Source organism: Phascolarctos cinereus, unplaced genomic scaffold (genome assembly GCF_003287225.1).
Source record: "Phascolarctos cinereus isolate Bilbo 61053 unplaced genomic scaffold, phaCin_HiC Scaffold_5;HRSCAF=322, whole genome shotgun sequence".
In the NCBI taxonomy this organism is placed as follows: Eukaryota; Metazoa; Chordata; class Mammalia; order Diprotodontia; family Phascolarctidae; genus Phascolarctos; species Phascolarctos cinereus.
This window is the reverse complement of record NW_027555958.1, coordinates 287,333,804-287,357,890: the sequence shown is the minus strand read 5'-3', so window position 1 is coordinate 287,357,890 and position 24,087 is coordinate 287,333,804. Positions and strand designations below refer to the sequence as shown.

At 40.6% G+C, this 24,087-nt stretch overlaps 1 protein-coding gene across 8 annotated transcripts in view; it reads right to left on the bottom strand.

Annotated features, from left to right (window-relative positions):
- LLGL2 (LLGL scribble cell polarity complex component 2) overlaps positions 1-24,087 on the bottom strand; it is a 73,210-nt gene that overhangs the window by 42,630 nt on the left and 6,493 nt on the right. Inside the window, exon 1 of one of the 8 annotated variants that reach the window (XM_078155910.1) lies at positions 2,343-2,709. The exons of 6 other annotated variants lie outside the window; for them this stretch is intronic. The gene's annotated coding sequence lies outside the window, so the exon portion shown is untranslated. Of the gene's footprint in view, positions 1-202; positions 348-2,342; positions 2,710-24,087 lie in introns of those variants that run through there. One more of the 8 variants, XM_078155911.1, reaches the window with a different exon arrangement.

Genomic DNA, 24,087 nt, shown 5'->3' with positions numbered 1-24,087 from the left:
ACACCCTTATGATCATTTCAGAGTTTAATGGCCACAGGGGGCCATTGTCAGGTTTTTACTTTACAGAGTAAATAACTCAGAATTCCAGCCTCACTCTCTGCTAACCCACATCTTACTCCTCTCCTCAAGTCCTATCTGAGGTTTTTGGTGCTTCAGATAACAAGCCTGGGAAAACAACTAAGAAATATACCACAGATACCACCTGCTTCAGATCTGGAGTTCAGCTCTCAATGCTCTGTATTACTTTCAATAACTAACATATCCTACATGTAACCAAGACAGCAGCAGGAAAGGCTTGGAGGAGGGAGCCATTTAACCTGACTTTATAGGTACAGTTCTGCCTAACAAGATGGCCCAGCACTGCCTGCAGGTTAATTGTTAACTTGTTTTCTGAAAAACCACAAGGCTTTTAGTTTCATAGAAAGGAGACTTCCTAGGTTTCCCACAGGAGGAGTGACAACTCAATAGTTTCCTCTAATTTTTTTTCTTTAACTAGAAACTTAATTATCAACAAATGCAAATATTTCAAGATACAAAGAACAGAAAAAATTATATAAGAAATGAAATTTATTATGTACAGTGGATTTCTTTTAAATAAATACATGTACTAAGTTCAACAAGGTAGTAAGAACAATGTTTTATGTCCCCCTTCAGTACTTTTTTTTCCCTTTGGCACATTAAAAATTTGTATTGAATCTTTTTTCTATGTCTATTATAATCCACAGTAGTTACCTTCTCTCCATTCACTACCTTAAACCCCCCCACCTTATTCTCAGCAGAAGCCCTTCCTTGAGATTTTTACATATATATAAAGAGAGAGAGAGAGAGAGAGAGAGACAGAGAGAGAGAGAGAGAGAGAGACAGAGACAGAGACAGAGACACTCCAGATTAAAGCATTAAGATGAAAGGTTCTTGAAAAGCCCACCTCTTACATATATACTCCAAAGATCTGAAAAGGGTATGAGATAGAATCAAGATCAAGAAATCCAAAAAGAAACCAGCTTAAGACTGCATAAAAGTGACCGAAACGGTGGGATGTCCACTGTAGGACGCAACTGAAAGATTGGAAGACCCTAGCACCCTGACTGGAACACGAGCCAGTACAGAGTTTTCTTAGTACAGATACTACAAGGGAAGGAAAAGCCAGCAGCAGAAACACAGAAAAATCAGGGACTAGAGGACAGTCTAAGCGACCCTTTCAAGAATACAGAAGGGATTAATCCATGTGCCAAGCACAAAGTCCCAAACCAAGAACCGAGGTAGGAGTTATCAGGAAAATAATACACAAAAACACTTGGGGTCAAGAGATGCCCAAGAGGGAAACAGAAGAGAGCAACTCAACAGCAACTATAAACAGTCTCGGAAAAACAAAAATATCTTTAAATGAAGGAATAGGAAAAAATGAAATTATAAGTAAGGGCTTTGAAAGAATTAGGAGAATAAAAAGCTCAGAAGAGGACATTTTTCAAAAATCTTACTCAAGTATCTGACTCTCTGAAGCTTAGAATAGACCAAACATAACCATGACACTATTAGACAAGAAATACCATAACAAAATGAAAAGACTGAAAAAAAAATAGAAAATTTAGGATATCTACTATCAAAAGTTACTACCTGGAAAACAGGCCAAGGAGAAAAAAACTTAAGAATAAAACTTCTTAAAAACCATGACCACACAAATAATAATAACAATAAAAAAATACTGGATACTATATTTCAAGAAAATAGCTTGGATCTATTAGAGCCAAAGGCAAAGGGAATACAGAAAGAATCCTTTCTAAATAAACTCCACATTGAGAATGTCTAGGAATGTCGTAATCAACATTCAGTACTTTCAAGTCAAAGAAAATATACTGCAGGCAACTAGAGAGAAAGAATTCAAGTAGCAAGGAAAAACTGTTAGTATCATACAAGACAACATCAATGACTACAAAGGAGAGAAAAATTTGAAGCATTATATTCCAAAAGGAGAGAGAACGGAGTAAGCTATTCCAAAAGGCAAAGGATAAAGGTTTGGTTTGCAACTATAGGATGAAAAAAAATAGATATTTAATAGAAAAGAACAACACATAAAGGAATTCCTGGGATGGGAGTGGGGATAGGGCACCTTGAGCTGGTGGATTTACAAATGAACTCTGACAATTAGTTCCAATATTATATAAATAAGTTGTAGAACTAGGAAAAGGAGGGGGCGAAGCCAAGATGGCAGAGTGAAAGCAGTGACTTGCTTGACCTCTCCTCCAAACCCCTCCAGATACTCATAAAAAATGGCTCTAAACAAATTCTGAAGCAGCAGAACCCACAAAAAGACAGAGTGAAACAAATTTCCAGCCCAAGACAACCTGGATGATTGATCAGAAAGGTGTATCACACCGGGCTGGAAGCGCAGGCAGCAGCGAATATGGAGCAGGCCTCAGGGGACTGAATCTCGGGCAGCTATGGAGGTTTCCAGACTCCTCAATCCACCAATGCCAAAGACAACTTAGAAGGTCAGTGGGAAAAGTCTGTTTCTATCGGTGCTGAGACAGGAAGGTGGGGTTTCAGCTCCATTCCCCAAGAGCGTGGCCTGGGGCGGGGGGGCAGCTGCTTCCCGAGCTTCCGGCCCACAGACTGAGGGGGAATCCAGTGGCTGATCAGAGAGGGATTGCAGGGATCTCTTTGCCAGTGCTGAGGCAGGAATCTCTTGCTTTGCCCGTGTTTGGATCTGGGCCACAGTTCTGGCGGGGGTGCTGGGGTGAAGAAGAGCGCTGGCTTGGTGGAGCTTGTAGTGGCTGTGGAGAAGAAACCCCTCCTCACAGTTACAGGACAGAAAGGAGTACCTGTAGTCACAGGCCAGGAAAGCAGTAAACACCTTGCCACTTATCATACCACCTTGGAAGAACTGAAAATTTACAGGTCCCTACAAGTATCTCTGAAAACAGCTATACAAACCCCTGAAGCTTGGGACAGTACATTCTCCACATTGGAAGCAGACTCTTACCTTAACAAAGAGTTTAAAACTCAAGTAATTGGCTGGGATCATGAGCAAGCAGCGCAAAAAGAGTCAGACTATATTATCTTACTTTGGTGAAAAAGAAGATCAAAATATACAACCAGAAGAAGACAACAAAGTCAAAGCTCCTACATCCAAAGCCTCCAAGAAAAATATGAATCAGTCCCAGGCCTTGGAAGAGCTCAAAAGGGATTTTGAGAAGCAAGTAAGGGAAGTAGAGGAAAAACTGAGAGTGATGCAAGAAAATCATGAAAAACAAGTCAACAGCTTGCTAAAGGAGACCCAAAAAAATACTGAAGAAAATAACACCTTAAAAAATAGCCTAACCCAAATGGCAAAAGAGGTCCAAAAAGCCAATGAGAAGAAGAATGCCCTAAAAAGAAAAATTGGCCAAATGGAAAAGGAAGTCCAAAAGCTTACTGAAGAAAATACTTCCTTAAAAATTAGGAGCAATTGGAAGATAGTGACTTTATGAGAAATCAAGACACAGTAAACAAATCCAAAAGAATGAAAAATTAGAAAACAATGTGAAATATCTCATTGGAAAAACAACTGACCTGGAAAATAGATCCAGGAGAGAGAATTTAAAAATTATTGGACTATCTGAAAGCCATGATCAAAAAAAGAGCCTAGACATCATCTTTCAAGAAATTATCAAGGAAAACTGCCCTGATATATTAGAACCAGAGGGCAAAATGAAATTGAAAGAATCCACAGATCTCCTCCTGAAAGAGATCCCCAAAGGAAAACTTCTACCAATATTATAGCCAAATTCCAGAGTTCCCAGGTCAAGGAGAAAATATTACAAGCTGCCAGAAGGAAACAATTCAAGTACTGTGGAAACATAATCAGGATAACACAAGATTTAGCAGCTTCTACATTTAAAGGACTGCAGGGCAAAGGGAAGGATTACAACCAAGAATCACCTACCCAGCAAAACTGAGTATAATCCTTCAGGGGAAAAAATGGTCATTCAGTGAAATAGAGGACTTTCAATTCTTGATGAAAAGACAGACTGAACTGAATAGAAAATTTGACTTTCAAATACAGGACTCAAGTGGAACATGAAGAGGTAAACAGGAAAGAGAAATCATAAGAGACTTATTAAGATTGAACTGTTTACATTCCTGCATGGAAAGATGATATTTATAACTCATGAGACCTTTGTCAGTATTAGGGTAGTTGGAGGAAAAAAATTATATGTATGTATATGTAGATAGATAGAGGGCACAGGGTGAGTTGAAGATTAAGGGGTCATATCTGGAGAATAAAATTAAGGGATGAGAGAGGATTATACTCAGAGAAGAAGAAAGGGAGAGGTAGAATGGGGTAAATTATCTCACAAAAAAAAAAAGAGAAAAGTCTCTTACAGTGGAGGGGAAAGGGGAAGGTGAGAGGGAATGAGTGAATCTTATTCTCATAGGATTTGGCTTAAGGAGGGAATAACATACACATTCAATTGGGTATGGAAATCTGTCTTACCCTACAGGAAAATAGGGGGAGAAGGGGACAAGAGAGCAGGGGGATGATAGAGAGGAGGGCAGATTGGGAAAGAGGGTAATCAGAAGTAAATACTTCTGAGGAGGGACAGGGTCAAAAGAAAGAATAGAATAAATGGGAGGGCAGGATAGGATTAAGGGAAATAGAGTTAGTTTTTCACAACATGTCTACTATGGATGTTTTGCATAACTGCACATGTACAACCTATATTGAGTTGCTTGCCTTTTCAATGAGGGTGGGTGGGGAGGGAGGAAGAGAAAATTTGAAACCTAAAGTTTTAAAAACATATGTTTAAAAAAAATGTTTTCACATGCATGGGAAATAAGAAATACAGGAAATGGGGTACAGAAGTCTATCCTGCCTACAGGAAAATAGAAGGGGAAGGGGATAAGAGAGGGGGAGAGAGAGAAGAAAGGACAGACTAGGGGAAGGGATATTCAGAATGCATATCTTGGGGTAGGAGAGGGGGGGAGATGGGGCATAAATTTGGAATTCAAAAACTTGTGGGAGTGAATGTTGAAAGCTAAAAATAAATAAATTTATATTAACAAAAAAAAAAGAAAAAAAAAGAAATAGGAAAAGGAGGGATCTCACCTAACTCTTCTACGAGACAAATATGGTCCCATTACCCAAACCAGAAGAAACAAAATAGAAAAAGGAAACTAGAAACCAGTACTTCTAGTGACAAAGTCATTTGTTGTAGCAAAAAGTAAAAAAATCAAACAACAAAAACTGTCAAAAAATCGAGAAATCAATTGGGAAATGGCTGAACAAATTAGGGTATATGAATATAATGCAGTATTATCATGATGTAAGAAATCCTAAAATGTATGGCTTCAGAACAAGCTAGAAAACAAGTTTAGCCATTGCATTGATCAGAGTTCTTAAATCTTTCCATCGGAGCTCCACAAGGCTGATGATAAGAATCATGTTTTCCATCTCCTGGTAAAGAGCTGATGGACTAGAGCTACAGAATAAGAAAAACATTTTTAGATATAGACTATACTTAATCATCTCTCTCAGTTTCATCTGTAAATGTGGTGATAATACTAACATCGCGTACTTCCCAGGGTCATTGCGAGGATAGATGATATAGATGATATTTTAACTGTTGTTGTTCAGTTGGGCCTGTCTTTTAATGAGCCCATTTGGGATTTGCTTGGAAAAGATACAGAGTGGTTTGCCATTTCCTTCTCCAGCTCATTTTACCGATGAGGAAACTGAGGCAGACAGGAATTAAGTGACTTGCCCAGGGTCACACAGCTAGTAAGTGTTTAAGGCCAGACTTGAACTCAGGGAGGTAACATCTGTAAAGCACTTTGTAAACCTTAAAGCACTATGTAAAGTGGAATATATTATTATTATATATATGACACATAATCATCATACTCTTTGCAATAGTAAAAGGTTAGTTTGTTGATGTTTATTAAATTCGTAAGAAAAACATGAGTAGTCAAGCAAATCAAAACAATGGAATCAACTGAGAATGCACGTCTGACTCTGCATCTCTAGCTCTGTGCCAAGTAGTGGGAGGTGTATCATCAGTCTTTTGAAGTCATGACCAACTACTCTGCTACTTTGGTCAGAGTTCTGAGTTATTTCAGAGCTGTCCTTTCCTTATGACATTATTATTTTCCCCTGCTTTGCCTCACCAGACCCAGAGAGCAGAAAAAAGCCTAACTGCTAAGAAGTGAGGATGGGCAAAGGGAGGGAAATATTGGCAATACTTGAACAGCCAAGCCCCTCACCCCTTCTTCATAATCATTTCTAACTTCAGGGAAGAATGTCCTTGAAAGTCTCACTTAAAACAATAAAGGAAAGGGCCAGACCTCTCCAGCCAACCTTTACCCTCTACCTCAAGTTGTGACATTACAGTAGACACTGTAGACATCATATAAGTGGACTTTGGGGGAGGTGACCTGAGACCTTAATTCCAGTGCTGAACATGTCAGGAACTTCTACAATTGCCGGCTACTGAGGGGAGGAGAAAGCATGAGGTTACCTACCACAGAGTTATGGTATAGTAGGAAGATCACCAGATTTGGAACCAGGAGACGTAGGGGTCCCTCTGCTAGCTATGCACTCTTGGGAAAAAAAATCACTTTAATTCTCTGAACTAGCTGATCTCTCTGGCCCCTTTCCACTCTAACATTTTGGGATTCAAAGGAAAACGAAAACATTCCAGTTCAGTGCTTGTGACCCATGACTGGAGCCCTGGGTTCTTCTCCAACTGTGTCTGCTCCCCCTACCTTCCACTGGCCCCAAAGCAATTTTCTAAAATTAGCTCTTTAAGATTAGACTTGGCAGAGCACAAATCCTGGGCGGGCTTCTTCCATCATTAGCTAGCACTTCTGGGCTGGAGCAGCCCAACGCTTAGTTGACATGTGTTTCGGAAATGGGAACTCATTTTCCTATTAACCCAAACGAAATAGCAGAAAATTGGAGGCCACTGGGTACAGTGAAAAAGTGGGCCTGGGTTCAGACCCCAGTCTGCTTCTTAGTCCCCGTGTGACCCTGGACAAGTCATGACCTTTGTGGGCTCCAGTTTCCTTACTTATAAAATGAAGGGACTGGACTAACTCTCGAGTTTTGTGTGTGTGTGTGTGTGTGTGTGTGTGTGTGTGACAAAGTCTTCTGGCAGTCTGGTGAAGCCTATGAACTTCTTTCTCCAAATTTTTTTAAATTCATAAAAAACATAGGCTTAGAAAAGAAATCAATTATATTAAAATACAGGTTTTGGGGCAGCTAGGTGGTGCAGTGGATAGAGCTCTGGCCTTGGAGTCAGGAGGACCTGAGTTCAAATCCAGCTTCAGACACTTGACACTTACTTAGCTGTGTGACACTGGGCAAGTCACTTAACCTTGACTACCTCACCAAAAAAGCAAAATAAAATAAATAAAATACAAATAAAAAATACAGGTGTCAAAATCCTTACAAAAGATAAGAAACCCTGGGTTATATGATTTTGGAGGTTCCCTCTTCCAGTTAAACCTATGAAATAAGAAATCTACCACTCAGGACAAGCAATATTCTTATCTTATAAAGCATTCCAATGCCAAATATAATTGGGGGTAGAAGGAGGTATTGGCCATTATTTTTGGATTATCTGTGCCACTAATTCCCCCTACCCCATCATAAGCATGGGGCATCTCAACATTAGCCAAAATACAGCCTTTTCAAAATGTTCAAATTAGCACTGACAGCAAGCCTTTAAAACTCAAATGCAAAAAGAAATAGTTCATAGAAAATTGTAAAGCAAACTGAATGAATAGCAGCTTATATTTGCATAGAGTGTTTCATGGGGAGCCATCAGTAAGTAAAGCACTTCCCCTCCTTTCTAGGCTGCAAATACTGTCATATTTAATATAACTAGTTTGGGGCCTGCTGGGGAGTAGGCTGGCTTAGAGTCCTAAGGTCAGCTCCCAACTTACAGATGGGCTGGAATCCAAAAGCCCATTTGTTAGTTGATTATTTGGAACCATAGAAGCCATTTTATACACCATGGCTAAGGCCTCAAGCTACCTCGCCAAGGTCTACTTACCATGATATCTTCTAACACCACAGCTTGGGGGTAGACGGTAACCTATTTTCTAAGGATGGGCCAGGTGACATATAAACTCTAGCAGGTCCTGCACTAAACTTAAAGCTTCAACCATGGGCCCAGTGACAGACTGTGTATATTGTCCAATGACCACAAACCTAGCTAAGTTTTTTCAGAAAATGGAAAAAAAACCACACCAAAAAACACCACTTTTTTGGCATTTAACACCTCAAAGACTATCCCCTAAGGTACAATGAACTGACTTTGTGAAAGAGATCACTATTACTAATGAAATCATTAATCTTTTGAGCTGTGTAAGTAACCAGAGGGGAAGAAAAGTAGTTGAAATATTATTAATACTACTCCCAAATTCCAGTAGGACCTCTGAACCTCTTTGGGTCCTAATGGAGGAGAGGAATGGGATGCTAATGGATAAGATGGAGCAGCAGGGCAGGTAGAAATAATATAGTAACATAGGGGAGGCATGGAAGGGGCTGGGGAGAGAAGGTTTTAGTGGTTTCCCGAAATGGAGTCAAGGTTTAATTGAGGAAGGCTTCAGGAAGAACAGGAGTAGGGCAGCCCAAGCAATCCATGCTACTACTGTCCAAGACAGATGCCTGAAGGGGAGACAGACTATCCAGGCCCCATACCTACTCCAGCAAAAATCTGAAATTCACACCAGATCAAATAATGATCAAGAAATCCAATGAGAAATTATAGCAAGTGCCCCCTTCCACCTCAGAATTGCACAAACACCTGCCAGAAGCACCCAGGAAATAGGAAAGGGGGCCACCAGCAAAGCCAGATCCAGTCCAGGCAAGCACTCATACAACCTTGAGCAGAGACAGATCAAAGACACTTATAGCTTGTAGGGTTTTATGTCCAGAGGCAGCAAGAGTAGGTTTTCCTCAGAAAACATGGAGGTTAAAAAAAAATCCCAGAGTGGGGACACTGGAAGCCCAAGAGAGTGCAGTGACCAATGTGGGGTGCGGAGTACGAGACCAGGGTACTCCAGGTTGTTAGAAGTCTTTACTGAGATGCCATGGCAGGTCCTGAAAGCCATGTGAATCCCAAAGATCCAGGGTGGCTTAACCCTGGGAGACTGAGGTCAAGCAGGGACAACCAGTGGGGTGGAGCCTGGCCTTGGTCCAAAGCCAATTCTTTAACTAATACTAGAGAGATGAGTAAATCAAAGAAAACACCCAGTGGAAGACCAATATAAAAAATTATCGTAGCTCTAGAGATGCCCCCCCCCCCAAAGTAACTCAGTAACAACTATGAGTAGATTCAAGGGCTATGGGAATACTTAATGTTTATGCTTTGATCTGGGACAGAAAAGTTCACCTGCTTCCCTCAATACACTACAAGTCAGCCCAGGTGTCTATCAGCCCCCCTAATCCAGCCAGCAATGAACGGGAGTCCTTCAAACATACTTATCAACTTCATCTTGACTGGGTGAGTTGTAAAGATTGCCTTTCCCGATTCTGTTTCATTTTAAGGAATCTGAAAGTTAGTTTCCATCTAGCAAGCATGCACACAATGAAGCAGTGGGTACTGGTGCTGGGTGATATTGGGTAAAATTAACCCCAACACACCAACTCTGTCATGGGTCATTTACAGAGCAACTTTACAGTCAAAGGCATTGGCAGCGGTAGGAGCTAAAGTTCTGGTGGATTAATAAACTGCTTACCATCCTGGCAGGAGATCAGACCCAGTCTGAATATATCCCAATGTGGGTGGTGGTCAGTGTTTCTCCATGAATGAATAGAATCAGCCACGTCAGGGGTTTTCAAAACAAATAGCATGCCAACCAGAAGAGACTGGTCCCTGCCATGCTGCTATCTGCAGCCATTCAGGGAACAGAAAATGGTTCTCTGTCACTCAAAGCCTCTCTCCTTTCTGGAGCCTGGGAAAGAATGTGTGTCTGTGTATTTGTTGACCTGCAGCTGTAAATCAAGATTGCACACTTAAAGGGACCTTGGAGAGCAAGGCTCAGGACAGGATCTTCCCCAAACCCCTGAGACTTGGACGAAGCAAGCCTGGCCCCATTTCAGGGTGACTTGAAAGCTCAGCAGTGAGGGATGCCCTCCTACATTTTGGGTCAAGATGTCAATTGTAGGTTTCAATATTAAGTGGTCAAGTTTCAATGTAGAATCAAAGAATTGCTGATTTTAGAGCTGGGGAGTAGGGGGAGGCAGTCACTTAACCTCAGAATGCTCCAGGCACCCTTTTAAGACTATAAAATAAAATTGTTGGGGGTGGGGGAGGTTTCCTCACTTAGGAATTCCCTGTAGTAATGAAATCCAGTCCCTTATCCCATCCTAAAGGTAGGGGAAACTACTTCCACCATCTTGTTTTCTATATAAGGACACTGAGGCCGACCTTGACTTCCTCAAGGTCACACAGCTCGTGCTACCTACTGAGCTGGCATTTAAATTCAGGTCTTCCAACTCCATATCCAATACTTTTTCTCTTCCAACATGGGGCCTTCCATTTAAAAGACTCAGGATTCCCAGGTAGGTCACTTGAGTGGAAATTCCCAGGATAAGTTTAGAAAACAAACACGGGGGGGGGGGGGGGGGGGGGAAGAAACCCTAAGGCTCTAGAGATAGGAAAGAGCTCTTCTGAAATTACTGTCTTTCTAGATAAGCAAAGAGCATTTTTTTCCCCTACATTCCGGATAAGGGGGAAGAAATAATTTTTTTTTTGAGGGGGAGAATCTTATTGTCCTTAGCACTTTTAAAATCCTTGCCATTTCCCCAAAAATTCTTCAAATGGCTAATAAGAGAAATATAAAGTAAAACAGTTCAGAGGTTCTACCTCACAGTCATCAGATTTATAAAGATGACAAAAGAGAGAGAGAGAATGAATGACAATTATTGGCTGGGCTGTGGGAAGACAGACTTTGGAGGAACTGTGAAGTGGTCCAACAATTTTCAAAATTAGGAACTTTATTACAAAAGGCACTAAACTGTGCACACATTTGAAATACCACTGGGTCAAAGACATAGGATAAAAACTCACACGCACAAAAATAATCATAACAGCATTTTTGCTGTAGTGAAGAACTGGAAACAGTGGATACCCACCAATTAGGGAATGGGTAAGAAAATTACAGTGTATGAATGTAATGGATTATCATCACTGCATAAGAAATTACGAAATTCACAGATTTAGAGAAATCTAGGAGACTCATCAGCATTCTGAAATCTAAAATAAATGTAATAACCTGTCATAAACTATCTCTTGGCTGATAGATGACAGAGGTGCAGAATTCGACATGGTTTTTTCAGACCCAGACAATGTGTGGATTTGTTTCCTCAACTATACATGAGATTTATTTATATTTGGAGGGGTGGGAAGGGGCTGATACTGACTCCAAAAGAGAGGGAGGAGGTAAGAGCATCAATGAAATATTTTTAAAATCTAGAGAGCAGAAGGCCCTTGATGAGGGGATCCAGACAAGCAAGGCAGTTAGTTAGTATTGTGTTGAATTTAATATAAGATTCACAGTTCCATGTGTAATCATTATTTTCTCTTCTTTGTATATGGAAATGTTTGGTTATGTTGGTGTTTGTCAAGTTCACAATTTTAAAAAGAAAAAAAATATACTTTTTTTTTTTAAAACAAAACTTGCAAGGGTGGCACAATGGCTAAAACTCAGGCCTTGGAGTCAGGAGGATCTGAGTTCAACCTCAGACACTTGACACTAGCTGCATGACCTTGGGCAAGTCACTTAACCCCAATTGCCCCACCCCCCAAAAAAAACCAACAAAAAACAAAACCAAAAAAACTTGCTTGCTAATTGACTACATCTGCCACAGTGCCCCAGGAATATTGGTGGAAGAAGGGCAAGGAATCAATCAACAGGCTTTTAATAAGCTCTAGGTAGGTGCTAGATACTGCTCTAAGTGCAGGGAAGACAAAACAAACAAACAAACAAACAAAAAACCCACTGTCCCAGCCCTTAAGGAATTCACTTCTAAAGGGAAGGGGTGATTAGATTAAAGAACTCAACCAGCAACCCAGAAGTCCACAGAAAGTATACAGAAGTTCAAAAGAAGTGCCATTTTGTTCTCTAGGGCCCAACCTGTCCTTAAGGAGACCTCCTGAAGAGTAGGGAAAAAAACCAAGAATCCCATTTTGAGAGCCTTCGGTGGCCTTACACTTAATACCTCACCTTTGTGTTGTGCTTTACAAAGCCATCTACAATTTGAAATAGACCAGGCACGGATCGAGGAATAAATAAGTTCCAAGAGTAAAGTCAGGGTTCACAGAGAATAGTAAATGGCTGATTAATCTGAGACTTGAACCCACAGCTGGTTCTTAGCTACAAAAGGTCAGTGCTATTTCCCATATGTCAAGATGCTGCTGCTGCCTCTCCATGGTGCTGGTCTAGAGCTGGGTCTTGGGGGACCTCTACAAGCTGTGGTAATACTGGATAACCATTACATATTTTAAATGAGATAACCCAAAAGTCAGCTTTCTTTGGTGTGGAAAACATCTATACACTCCTCCATACAATGCCTCCCAAGTTTGTCCTCCACCTCCAAGCCGGGAACCTGAAGAACAGGGCGGGAAGGCATTGCATAACCATTTAGGGAGCTCCTAAAAAGTCACCTTCATAAATGTATTCTGGAGAATCACGCTATCCAGAGGGCTGGCTGTTTATTCTATATTCTATATAGAGTGATTGATTTCCCCAGCAAATGGGAATTATTTTAGCAGTTGATACACTTCAGCATCCCTACCAGAGGGACTCCTATGGTTAGGTCTTTGTAGATAGGGGCTTTTCTGAATCCCACCATATAAATAATTTGCATTCTTCCAAGGGAGTGAGAGACAAGGCCCAGAAGCTACTTCCAAGACATATAGATGACTGCTGCTTGTACCTCCAACACTCATAATCACCAGACCAAATTTGCCCTTTGCTTCCTAAACATATCTCAGGAGTCCAAACTGAAGCTTCCTTCCTGGTATCAATCACATTAAATCTAAATTCTCAGCCAGGCCCCCAAAGCCCTCATCAACTGGCTTTCTAATATCCCTTTCAGCCTCATCAATCACTTGCATTATATCTGACCCCTTTGCCCCAGCAAATCTGATTTTCTGCTATATCTCTGTCTCTCCCTTTTGTATTTTCTGCTCACCCCTCTCCTCAACCTCTTATGTTCCCTCTAGCCTCCTTTTGAGAGTAGAGTACCTACTATGTGTCAGGCATTGGGAGTGAGGGGAAATGAACTAGACCGTCCCCTGAGCTTAGCGTGTAGTAGGGGGATAAGATGAACACACAACTACAGCACAATGAAGAATAGGGTTCTTGCCATGAAAGAAATGCTGTAAGTGGGGTGTATGTAATTACATCTGTAATGGGGGTGAGGAGGGGGAAGGAGTGAAGAGAGGATGGGTAGAATATCAGGAAAGCTCCAAAGAAGTAGCAGGTAAGGAAGACCCCAGGGAAGCCTGGACAGAGTTGACAGATGGAGATTGGGAGGGAAGGCATTCTAAGTGGAAAGAGCAGCATAAGGAAATGTTTGGAATGCAGAAAAGCGACAGGGTATATTCAGGAAAGTTAGTGTTCCACTTTTTCTGGAACTTAAGCAGCACAGAATATTTTTTTAAAAATGCATGAAATCAGTAATAACTGGAAACATATAAATTAAAACATTGAGATTCTCTACCTGACATCCATCAGAAGGGCAAAGTTGACAAAAAAGGAAAATTGCAAATGTTGGAGGAGCTATGAATGGTAAAGCCACTCTGGAAAGCAATTTGGTACCATACCCAGAAAGTTACCAAACTGTATATATGAGGCAGCTAAGTGGCTCTCAAAGGACAGAGCATTGGCCCTAGAGTCAGGAGGACCTGAATTCATATCCAGCCTCAGACACTTAGCTGTGTGACCCTGGGCAAGTCACTTAACCCTGTTTGCCTCAGTTTTCTCATCTGTAAAGTGAGCTGAAGAAAACGGCAAACCACTCCAGAATCTTTGCCAAGAAAACCCCAAATCGGTTTATGGAGAGTTGTACACTTACCATAAAGACACAACAACAAAAAAAGGAATATACCCTTTGGTATATGGTACATACCTTCTACACCACTCCCAGGCCTTTACCCCCAAAGAGATCAAAAGAAATCAAAGAAAGAAGAAAAAGATCCATATATCCAAAAATATTTATAGTAGCTCTTTTTGTTGTGGCAAGATTGGGGTGTTCATCAGTTGGGGGATGCCTGAACTCTGGTATGTGAACATAATGAAGTATTATTATATTGTAAGAAATGATGAAGGGAATGGTTCCAAAGAAACAGAGGAAGGCTGGTGTAAAGTGAACAGAACCAGGAGAACCATCTATACAATAGTAACATCGTAAAGACAACTTTGAAAAACTTTTACTCTGATCAGTGAAATCACCAACCATGATTCCAGAGGACCCAAGATGAAACATGACCTCCTCCTGGCAGAGAGGTAGGCGATGAACTTAATGCAGATTATTTGGACATGGCCAATCAATGTGAGAACTGGTGCTGCTTGACAATGATGCATAACTGTTACAAGTGTCATTATGATTTTCTTTTGTGAGCGAGGCAAGTAGGTTTTTGCTAATTGGGGAAAAGAAAAAAAGAATGAAAGAGCCCCAATTAGTTTCCTTTTGTAATCCTATGTATATTATTTTAGGAATTTAAAAACGTGACTATGAGACAAGGATCCCATAGGCTTCACCAGTCCAAGGGGCCCATGACACAAAACAGGTCAAGAATCTCCAAGAAGGCTGTCATTTTTTAAAAAATTAATTTATTTTGAATTATCAACAATCACTTCCATAAGCTTTTGAGTTTTAAATTTTTCTCCCCCTCCCTCCCTAAGATGGTGCCACAATCTGATATAGGCTATACATATACATTCCTATTAAACATATTTTCACATTAGTGATGTTGTAAGTAAGAATTAGAACCAATAGGAGGAACCACCAGAAAGAGGAAACAAAACACAACAGAAGAAAAAAAAATAGCAAATAGTATGCTTCGATCTGCATTCAAACTCCATAGTTCTTTCTCTGGATGTGGATTTTGCTGTCATTTTTTAAAAGAGAGACCTGTAATTTTATAGATGTAGGGAGCTCCAGTTGGGGAACTCTCTCTACCAACACAGATGCCCCCCTTCTGGGCATTTTAAAGTCAGAGAACTGCCTTGGGGCACTGAGAAGATTAAGTAAGCATTCTAGGGTTCCACAGTCCCTAGATGTCAGAAGCTGGAGTAGTTCAGGTAAAAGGTCCTAAAGGAAGATAGTGGAAAGGAAAGAAGGAATCTGAGAAGAGGATGACTTGTTTTGGACATTGTGGGGTGAGGTAGAAGGTGAAATCAAAGGTGACTTAGAGGTTTCACACTTGGGTAAATGGGTCAATAGAAAGGGAAAAATGTTTTAGGACTGTTCTATAATGAAATAAGCTTCCACAATAAGTAGTCCACTCTCTCTCACCAGAGGTATCCAAGCAGAGGTTAGATGTTTATCTGGCAGAGATGTTGTCAGAAGAGAATCCTACTTCTGAGGTCGTACAGTTCATGAATTTATGTTCTCCTGTAGGAGCTCTCATTTCTTTTTTTTTTTTTTTGATGAGGCAATTGGGGTTAAGTGACTTGCCCAGGGTCACACAGCTATCTTGTTTCTTTTTACAAAATAGATTTTGTTAAACGCTTTGTTTTTGTTTCCTGTACCCCATCTCCTCCCCAAGAAATGTCTTATAACTAGTCCTCCTTAATCCCTCTCAATTCCAGTACTTTCACATTCTAATTATTTTCTATTTATTTTGTATAGAGCTTGCTTTTTATATGTTTGTTTGCATATTGTCTCCTCCATTAGACTGTAAGCTCCTTGAGGGCAATCTTTTGCCTCTTTTTGTATCCTCAGAGTTTAACACAATGCCTGGCATATCACAGGTACTTATTAAGCATTTATTGAAGTGAATTAAACTAAGAAATTTTAAGAAAAGATGAGAGAAAAAATTCACAAAACTAATTTACACATTAAAAAAAACTCCCTAGACATTATATGTGATATTACACACAGAGGTCTCCAACCTCTGCAAAGGGTGATGGAGGGAGGTGTCCTCCAATTGCTCTTCCTTGGGGCCAACCTTGGTCTTTGTTATCTTGCAACATTCAGATTCAGGTTTGTTAGGGGGGTTTTTTGGGGTTTTTTTTCCATTTATATTGTAATCACTATGTATATTGTTTTCCTGGCTCTGCTTCCTTCACTTTGCATCAGTTTATATAAGTCTTTTCATGCTTCTCTGTAGTCATCATGTTCTTCAATTCTTACTACAGAGCAACATTCCATTACTTTTAGTACCACAGTTTGTTTGGCCATTTCCGCAATGGAAAAGAATATACTTTGTTTCCGGTTCTTTGCTACCACAAAAAGTACTACTGTCAATAATTTGGAGTATATGGAGCCTTTCTTTGCCAGTGACCTCCTTATGCATGTGCCTGAACCTAGTGGAATCCCTGAGCGCCAAAAAGTATGAGCATTTTAATCCCTTTCTTTGCCTAATTACAAACTGCTTTCTGGAACTGGTTTTTCCCAACCCAGAGTTCCACCCCCAATTCTTTCACTTATCTTTTAACTCCTCAAGGAGTTGACAGAAATGACAAGTCTACCTTCTACCAGAGGACCCACTGTGCTGTACTGGAAAGAACATGACTAGAAGTCAGTAAACAGGGTTTCTAGACCTGGGCTTGACACAACTGTGTGACCTTGGGCAGATCATTTCACCTCTATGAGATAGGTCATCTATGAAACAGGGATAAAACCACCTTCCAAGGTTGTTGTGAGTATTCAAAGAAATAATCAATTGAGAAAGCCATTTTTGAAAAAAAAAATGAAGCGCTGTTACATAAATGTTAAGTTTTAGTAATATAATGATAGGCAAATGGCAGATGACTAATCAATATTTGTTGAATCCTCCTTCTCTCTAATTCCATATAAAGACAAGGTAGAGCTAGGGTACCAGATGTCTGCCACAAAAACCCAACCAGCAAGTACAATAGAAAAATCATACAGGCTGAGAGATGGAGAGGCCATGTCCAGGCTAGCTATCACTAATCCTTAAAATGACCTCTAGAATAATGGACAAGGTCTGGAGAGTCCTCTAAGGACCCCTCTCTGCTTCTTAGAGCCTAACATCTAGGAATGCTTTAAGGAAGAATTGCATAGCTCTCCAAAGGAAGCCAAGCTAACCTGATCTTGGGAAGTCCACTGATCCAGAAGGTAGACAGATCCCAAGACAACTGGAGCAAACGCCTGAGACTACTAAGGAAGGAACAAATGTCTCCTTATCTCGCATTTCTAAATGTTCCATTTTCATTAAACTCATTCCCTATTACTCTTAACCACATACTCTCTTTTCAGCTGAGCTAACTTTTTTTTCGTCCATTCTTCATGCATCATTTGCTCACTCATCACCTTTAACACAAAGTGATGGGGGGGCAGAGGGGCAGTATGGTATAATGGGAAAGGGTATTGGATTTTTAGTCAGAAGACATAGGTTCAAATCCTAGGTCTGTCACCTTAGCCAAGTCATTTCAGGTCTCAATTTCCTCAAGCATAAAATATTAGGGTTGGAATACATGATTTCTAAGATCTTTTTTAGCTCTAAATCCTACGGTCCCATATCTGATATTCCCCAACCTGGAGCAAGAAAGTCAAAGAAAATAGAACTAAAGGAATATGGAATGTGATCTAATGGGACCACCGCCCCTTAAGCAAAACAAAAACTTCATAAGTAGACAGATGGCAAAAGGATCATAAGGGGCGCAGAGCAAGTAACTTGTTAGGGGTATTATTTTGTTAAGGTTATATATAACCTCAAGGAGGTTACAGACAGCAAAAAAAAGACCCACGTGTACAAAACTGTTTATAGCAACATGATTTGTGCTGACAAAAAGTTGGAAACAAAAGATATGCTCAACAATTGTGGGAAGGCTGAACTATGGTATATGTACAATAGAAGCTTCCTGAGGCCAGGGATTGTTTCACTTTTTTACTTGTATCCCTACTATCAATTATAGTAAGCATATGCTTAATAAAAAGGCTTGATTAAGGGATATGAAATATAACTGTGCCATGAAGAATGATAAAAATGAAGAATTTAGCTGCTGAAGGGAACCCAAGGTGAACTAGAGAAACATGAAAAGACTTGCATAAAGTGATGCACATCAAAGAAAGTAGAACCGAGCAGTACATGAAATGGTTTCAACAATGTAGATAAAATCAACAACGAGAAACAGCAAAACTCTGGTCAAACACAAGGTCAATAGTGATACTATGCTGTCATTGTCAGGGTAAGCAAGTCAGCCTTGATGAAGTAGTATGGCAACCTGAGGGAGAGGCAGCTGCCTCTACCAAACTACTGTAATATCAACCACCATCTTGTTTCAGACCCAGGCAGCTAAGGGGCACAATGGATAGAGTGCCAGTCCTTAAGTCAGGGAGACTCACCTTTATGAGTTCAAATCTGCCCTCAGTTACTAGCTGTGTGATCCTGGGCAAGTCACTTAATCCTGTTTACCTCAGTTTCCTCATCTATAAAATGAGCTCCAAAAGGAAATGGCAAACCACTCCAGTATCTTTGCCAAGAAAAACCCAAATTGGATGAGTCGGAACACAACTGAAATGACTAAACAATTGTTTCTGATTACCCACTGTCTAAGCTATTCCATTGTCTTCTCTTTTAACCAGTACCAGATTGTTTTTATTTATCTTTATTCCTTTAATTTCTTTCTCTTGTCTTTTTCCCTTGTTGGCAATTTCCAGAACTGCAGTGAGGAGAATGAGTATCCTTCCTTGACTCCTATATTTACTGAAAAAGTTCTAATGTATCTCCACTGCATAAGATGCTTACTTTTATTTTTACAGTTTTTTTTCTTTTTTTGGCAATTGTGGTTAAGTGACTTGCCCAGGGTCACACAGCTAGTAAGTGTCTAGTGTTTGGTCTGAGGCCATATTTGAACTCAGGTCCTCCTGACTTCAGGGCCAGTGCTCTATCCACTGCACCACCTAGCTGACTCTTACTTTTATTTTTAGATAGATGCTTTTTGTGATATTAAAAAAAGGTCCTTCTTTGCCTATATTTTATAGGGTTTTTAGCATAAAAAGCATTGTATTTTAGCAAAGGTTTTTCTCTCTTATGATGATCATGTAGTTTGGGACATTTTGGTTTTTAATATTATTAGTTATACTGACTATTTTCCTAATTTTGAACCATTCTTGCATCCCTAATATAAATTCCACTTCATCATAATGAATTATTTCTTGGATAAATTGCTTTAGTCTGCCAGAATTTTATTTGAAATTTTTGAGTTAACATTCATTAATGATATAATGGCTTATACTTTTTGTTTGTTTGTTTTTTTCCTGTGTTTTATATTTCCCCGGCTCAGGTATTAGCATTATATTTCATCTCATTTCTGGTAGGGTGCTTTCATTCTCAATATTTGAGAATAATTTGTAAAGTATGGGTACTAACTGTTCTTGACAGAATTCTCATTGTGAATCCAAGACCAGGAGTTTTTTCTTTGATAGCTTCTTTACAACTAAGTCTATTTCCTTTTCTGAGATTAGGTTATTTAAGATCTCTACTTGCTGGTTTGGGTATTTTATATTTCTGAAGGTATCTATACTGTTTGTGTTCTCGGTTTTTTTTGGCATATAATTGCGTATATGTTCTTATTACTCTTTTTGTTCTTCTGGTTTTACTGGGATTTCACCTTGCTTGTTTACTTTTACTATTTTACAGAGTTGATTTTCAGCTCTCTTCTTTTTGTCAAGACCCCTTTCCACACATATCACAGTAGATCAATTCCTAACTCAAGAAGTCAGAAGGAAAGGTACCAGCAAAAGGAACAGGAGTCATAAGGTTTTACCAGGAAGTCGGGGGGGGGGAACACCAACGACACAGACAGCTAGGTGGCACAGTGGATAAAGCTCTGGCCTTGGACTCAGGAGGACCTCAGTTCAAAACCAGCCTCAGACACTTGACACTTACTAGCTGTGTGACTCCGGGCAAGTCACTTAACCCGGATTGCCTCACCAAAAAGAAAAAAAGAATAGTCATCTCAGGGAAGGAAAGGAATATACATTTACATATCAACACAATGTGACAGGTTGGGGAAAGGGAAGAATCAGGAGCATCTCTATACAGGTGATTCTCAAATCTATTTATCTAGCATCCCTGACCTGTCTCTCAAATCCAACTACCTATTGGACATGTCCCAGTAATTCAGGTTTGAAGCCTCAGTGTCACCCTTAATTCCTTATTCTTTTCACCCTGACCCCCCCTTCCCCGATATCCAATCTGTTACCAAATCTTGTCAATTCTTTTCTTCTTTTTTGGTGAGGCAATTGGGGTTAAGTGACTTGCCCAGGGTCACACTAGTAAGTGTCAAATCTCTGAGGTCAAATTTGAACTCAGGTCCTCCTGACTCCAAGGCTGGAGATCTATCCATGCGCCACCTAGCTGCCCCAAATCTTGTCAATTCTATCTTCACAACATTTCTCCTATACCTTATTGCAACAGCTTTCTGTTTGGTCTCCCTGATTCAGGTTTTCCCCCTATAAAGTGATCTTCCTAAATATAAGACAGGTGTGGCCATGTCACTCCTCTATCTACTCAAACTCCAATGGCTCCCTATTACCTCTGGGATCAAGTATAAAATGCTGTTTGACTTGTAAAGCCGTTCACAAGCTGGCCCCTTTCTACTTTCTAGTATTCTCTTTTGTCACTTACCCTGTACTCTACAATCCAGGATTGGAGCTCACTAGAGGACCAGATATATAGATTTGGGAATTATCTGTAAAGAGATGATAAGTAAACCCATGGGAGCTAATGACATCATAAAGAGAAACTATATATAAAGAAAAGAAGGTTTGGGATAAAATCGTGGTGGTAAACCTCCATATAAGGGGCAGGATATGGCTGATAATTCCACAAAGGAGACTGAGAAGGAATGGTCAGACAGGGAGACAGAGAATAGGGAGAGTCACCAAAACTCAGGAAAGAGGGAGTTGTCCACAGTGTTACATGCTGCAGAGAAATCAAAAAGGATGAGAAGTGAGAAAAAGCCAATGGGTTTAGGAGTAAAGATATCATTGGTGACCTTGGAGAATGCAATTTGAATTGAGTAGTAGGCTGGGAAACCAGATAACAAGGGGGTGAGAAGTCAGTAGGTTATAAAGTAGAGGCATCCTTACCCCACAGAGGATAATTTGAGAAAACTGAGGCCCCCTTTTGTGAGCCTTGTCTTCCAATTCTATACCTCATATTCAATCAGAGGACCATTCCCATTCTCTCCTTTTGCTTCAGCTTCAGAGGAAAAGAAGGTCTTTTTCATAAACCTCTTTGCAAGCACCCTCCTATCCTCTACAGGCTCCTACATTTTGCCATTTCCATCATCTCCTCTCTCATTATTATAACTTTCTACCTCTCTTCATCCTCTGGCTCTTTCCCTATTGCCTACACACATGCCCCAACACTGTTTGTCCTTAAAAAACCTTCGTTTACCCTGCCATCACCTCAAGCTAAGGACTCGTATTTTTCTCCTCTTTCACAAGTCTTACCATCATCTTTTTTTCACTAAACTGTTATGGAAATGCTTGTTTCATTCCATCCTACCACCAAAATCTAAGAGCCATCCTGTATTTCTCACTCTCCCTCACTCCCCATGTCCAATCAGTCACCAAGTTTTGTTGATTCTACCCTCTCAACATTTTTTTCACTCACACTCAAACCTCTCTAGTCCAGGCTATCATCCTTTGCCTGGACTAGTACAATAGCCTCCTAAATGGCCTCCCTGTATCCAGTCTCTCTCCTCTTCAATTATCTTCACGTGGTTGCCAAATTGGTGTTCCTGAACAAAGCCTTGAACACATCACTCAAGATGCTTTGGTGAAAAGGTTCCCTTTACTTTTAGGATAAAAAGCATTCTCTTCCGTTAGGCATTTCAAAAGTCCATTATACCCTAGCTTCAGTCCATCTTTCCAGATGCTAGACCATCACTAGTCTTGACTTATGTCTTGCCACTGGACTCCAATGACTCTGGAGGACAGAGTGAGGCTGATTACTCTGCACAGCTCTGCCTCACTTATAAATCCAATTCTCTTGCAAGTCAAGACATCACCCTCCTGATGTCCTTGTACTCTTCGAGAACTGAAGGATGAACAGTAACACTCTTTCCAGCCTTATTACATATTTTTCCTTCTACTCTACAAGTCAGACAAAGTGGGCTACTTACTACTCCCCATATACAACATTGCTCCTGTGCCTTTGCATACTGTCCCCATGTGCCTGGAATGCTCTTGGAGCTCCTCTTTTCAAGGTTCACCCTTTTAAATGTGACTGCTTTGAAGAACTCTTTCCTGCTTTCTCTCCAAAAGAGGTCCCTCCAAATAACTCTGTATGTATGCATGTATACATATACACACGCGCGCACACACACACACACACACACACACACACACACACACACACACATATATATATACATACACACACACACATATATATGTATATATGCATATATACTCCATTTCTCTCTCTCCATTTCCTTTAAATATTTATTTGTCCCTCAGTAGAATGTAGCAAGCTCCTTGAGGGGCAGGGACTGTCTCTCTTTTGTACTTCTATCCCTATGACCTCAAAATTTTCTTGGAACACAGTAGGTACTTACAAAATCTTTGTTGATTGATAGAGATGAAAGGACAGGAGCTAATTCTTCCAAGATGGTACTATTTGGGGATGCCTGATCCAAGTGGTCAACTAGTCCTGGCCATTGTTTCAGCAGTCCCGAAGAAAAGACATATGTCAAACCCTAGCATGAGACTGGGATGAGCAACTCTGGCAGAGTCTGGGGAAGAGGGCTCTAGGCAGCGTGGCGCAGTAGGGAAGTGCTAAATTTGGAGTCAGAAGACCTGGGTTTGAAGCCCGACTCAACCACTCTGTGTGACCTTGGTTGAATCACTCCACATCTGTAAGCTTTAGTTTACCTGCCCTTTAAAATGAGGGGCTTCGATTGGATGATCTCTGAGGTATTACTAGCACCACATCCATGATTCCATGCTCCTAGGGGATTAGGGAACAGCTCAGATAATGAGCCAAAACTCCCTGGGAGAAGAGGAGGTGGAGGGAGGGACAAAGAAAGCAGGCCAGGGAGAATGACAGGAGGTCCCTACTTGTTTTCAGAAGGAAAGGGGCCAAACTGAGATGAATCTTTTCTATACCAGACTAGACTAACATGTCATTTTCAGCAAGCAGCAAGAGGATACACGACAATTCCCTAGTCCCAGGGCTTGTTGAATGAGCTTTCTAAAACACACTTCCCTGATGATCAAACCCTACAGTCTAAAGTCAATAATTTAAGAAGTTGTCCTCTCCTCTCTAACATCCTTGAAGCTGTGGCATCTTGTCAATCATGCATCATTACACAATGTCCTCTTCCACTTAGAGCAGAGGTGGAACCTAGTACCAAGGGACAGGTAGAGGCAACTGAAAGGCCATCTGGCTCATGTCATTATTTCCATCACTAATAATCACTTTCAGGATCAAATACAAAATCTTCTGGCTTTCAAAGCCCTGCACAACCTGCCCCTCTTCCCACCGTCTATTGCTAGTCTTCTAACCTTTCCCTTCCTCCTATTCAATACTCTTGTTGAATGAATGGGCTTTCTAAAACACACTTGGCAGATGCCACTCCCTAACCAGCCATGTGAACCTCCACGTCACAGGAAGGACACTCCATTGTGAGTCTGGGTGTTTTCACTGGCTCTCCCATGCCCAGAACATTCACCCTCCTTATTTCTGCCTTCTGGCTTCCCTTGTTTCTTTCGAGTACCAACTAAAATCCTATCTTTTACAGGAAGTCTTTCCCAATCTCCCTTAATTCTAGTGTCTTTCTCCTCCTTTTTTTTTTTAGAGGCAATTGGGGTTAAGTGACTTGCTCAGGGCACACAGCTAGTAAGTATACGGATTTGAGGCTGGATTTGAACCCAGATTGTCCTCACTT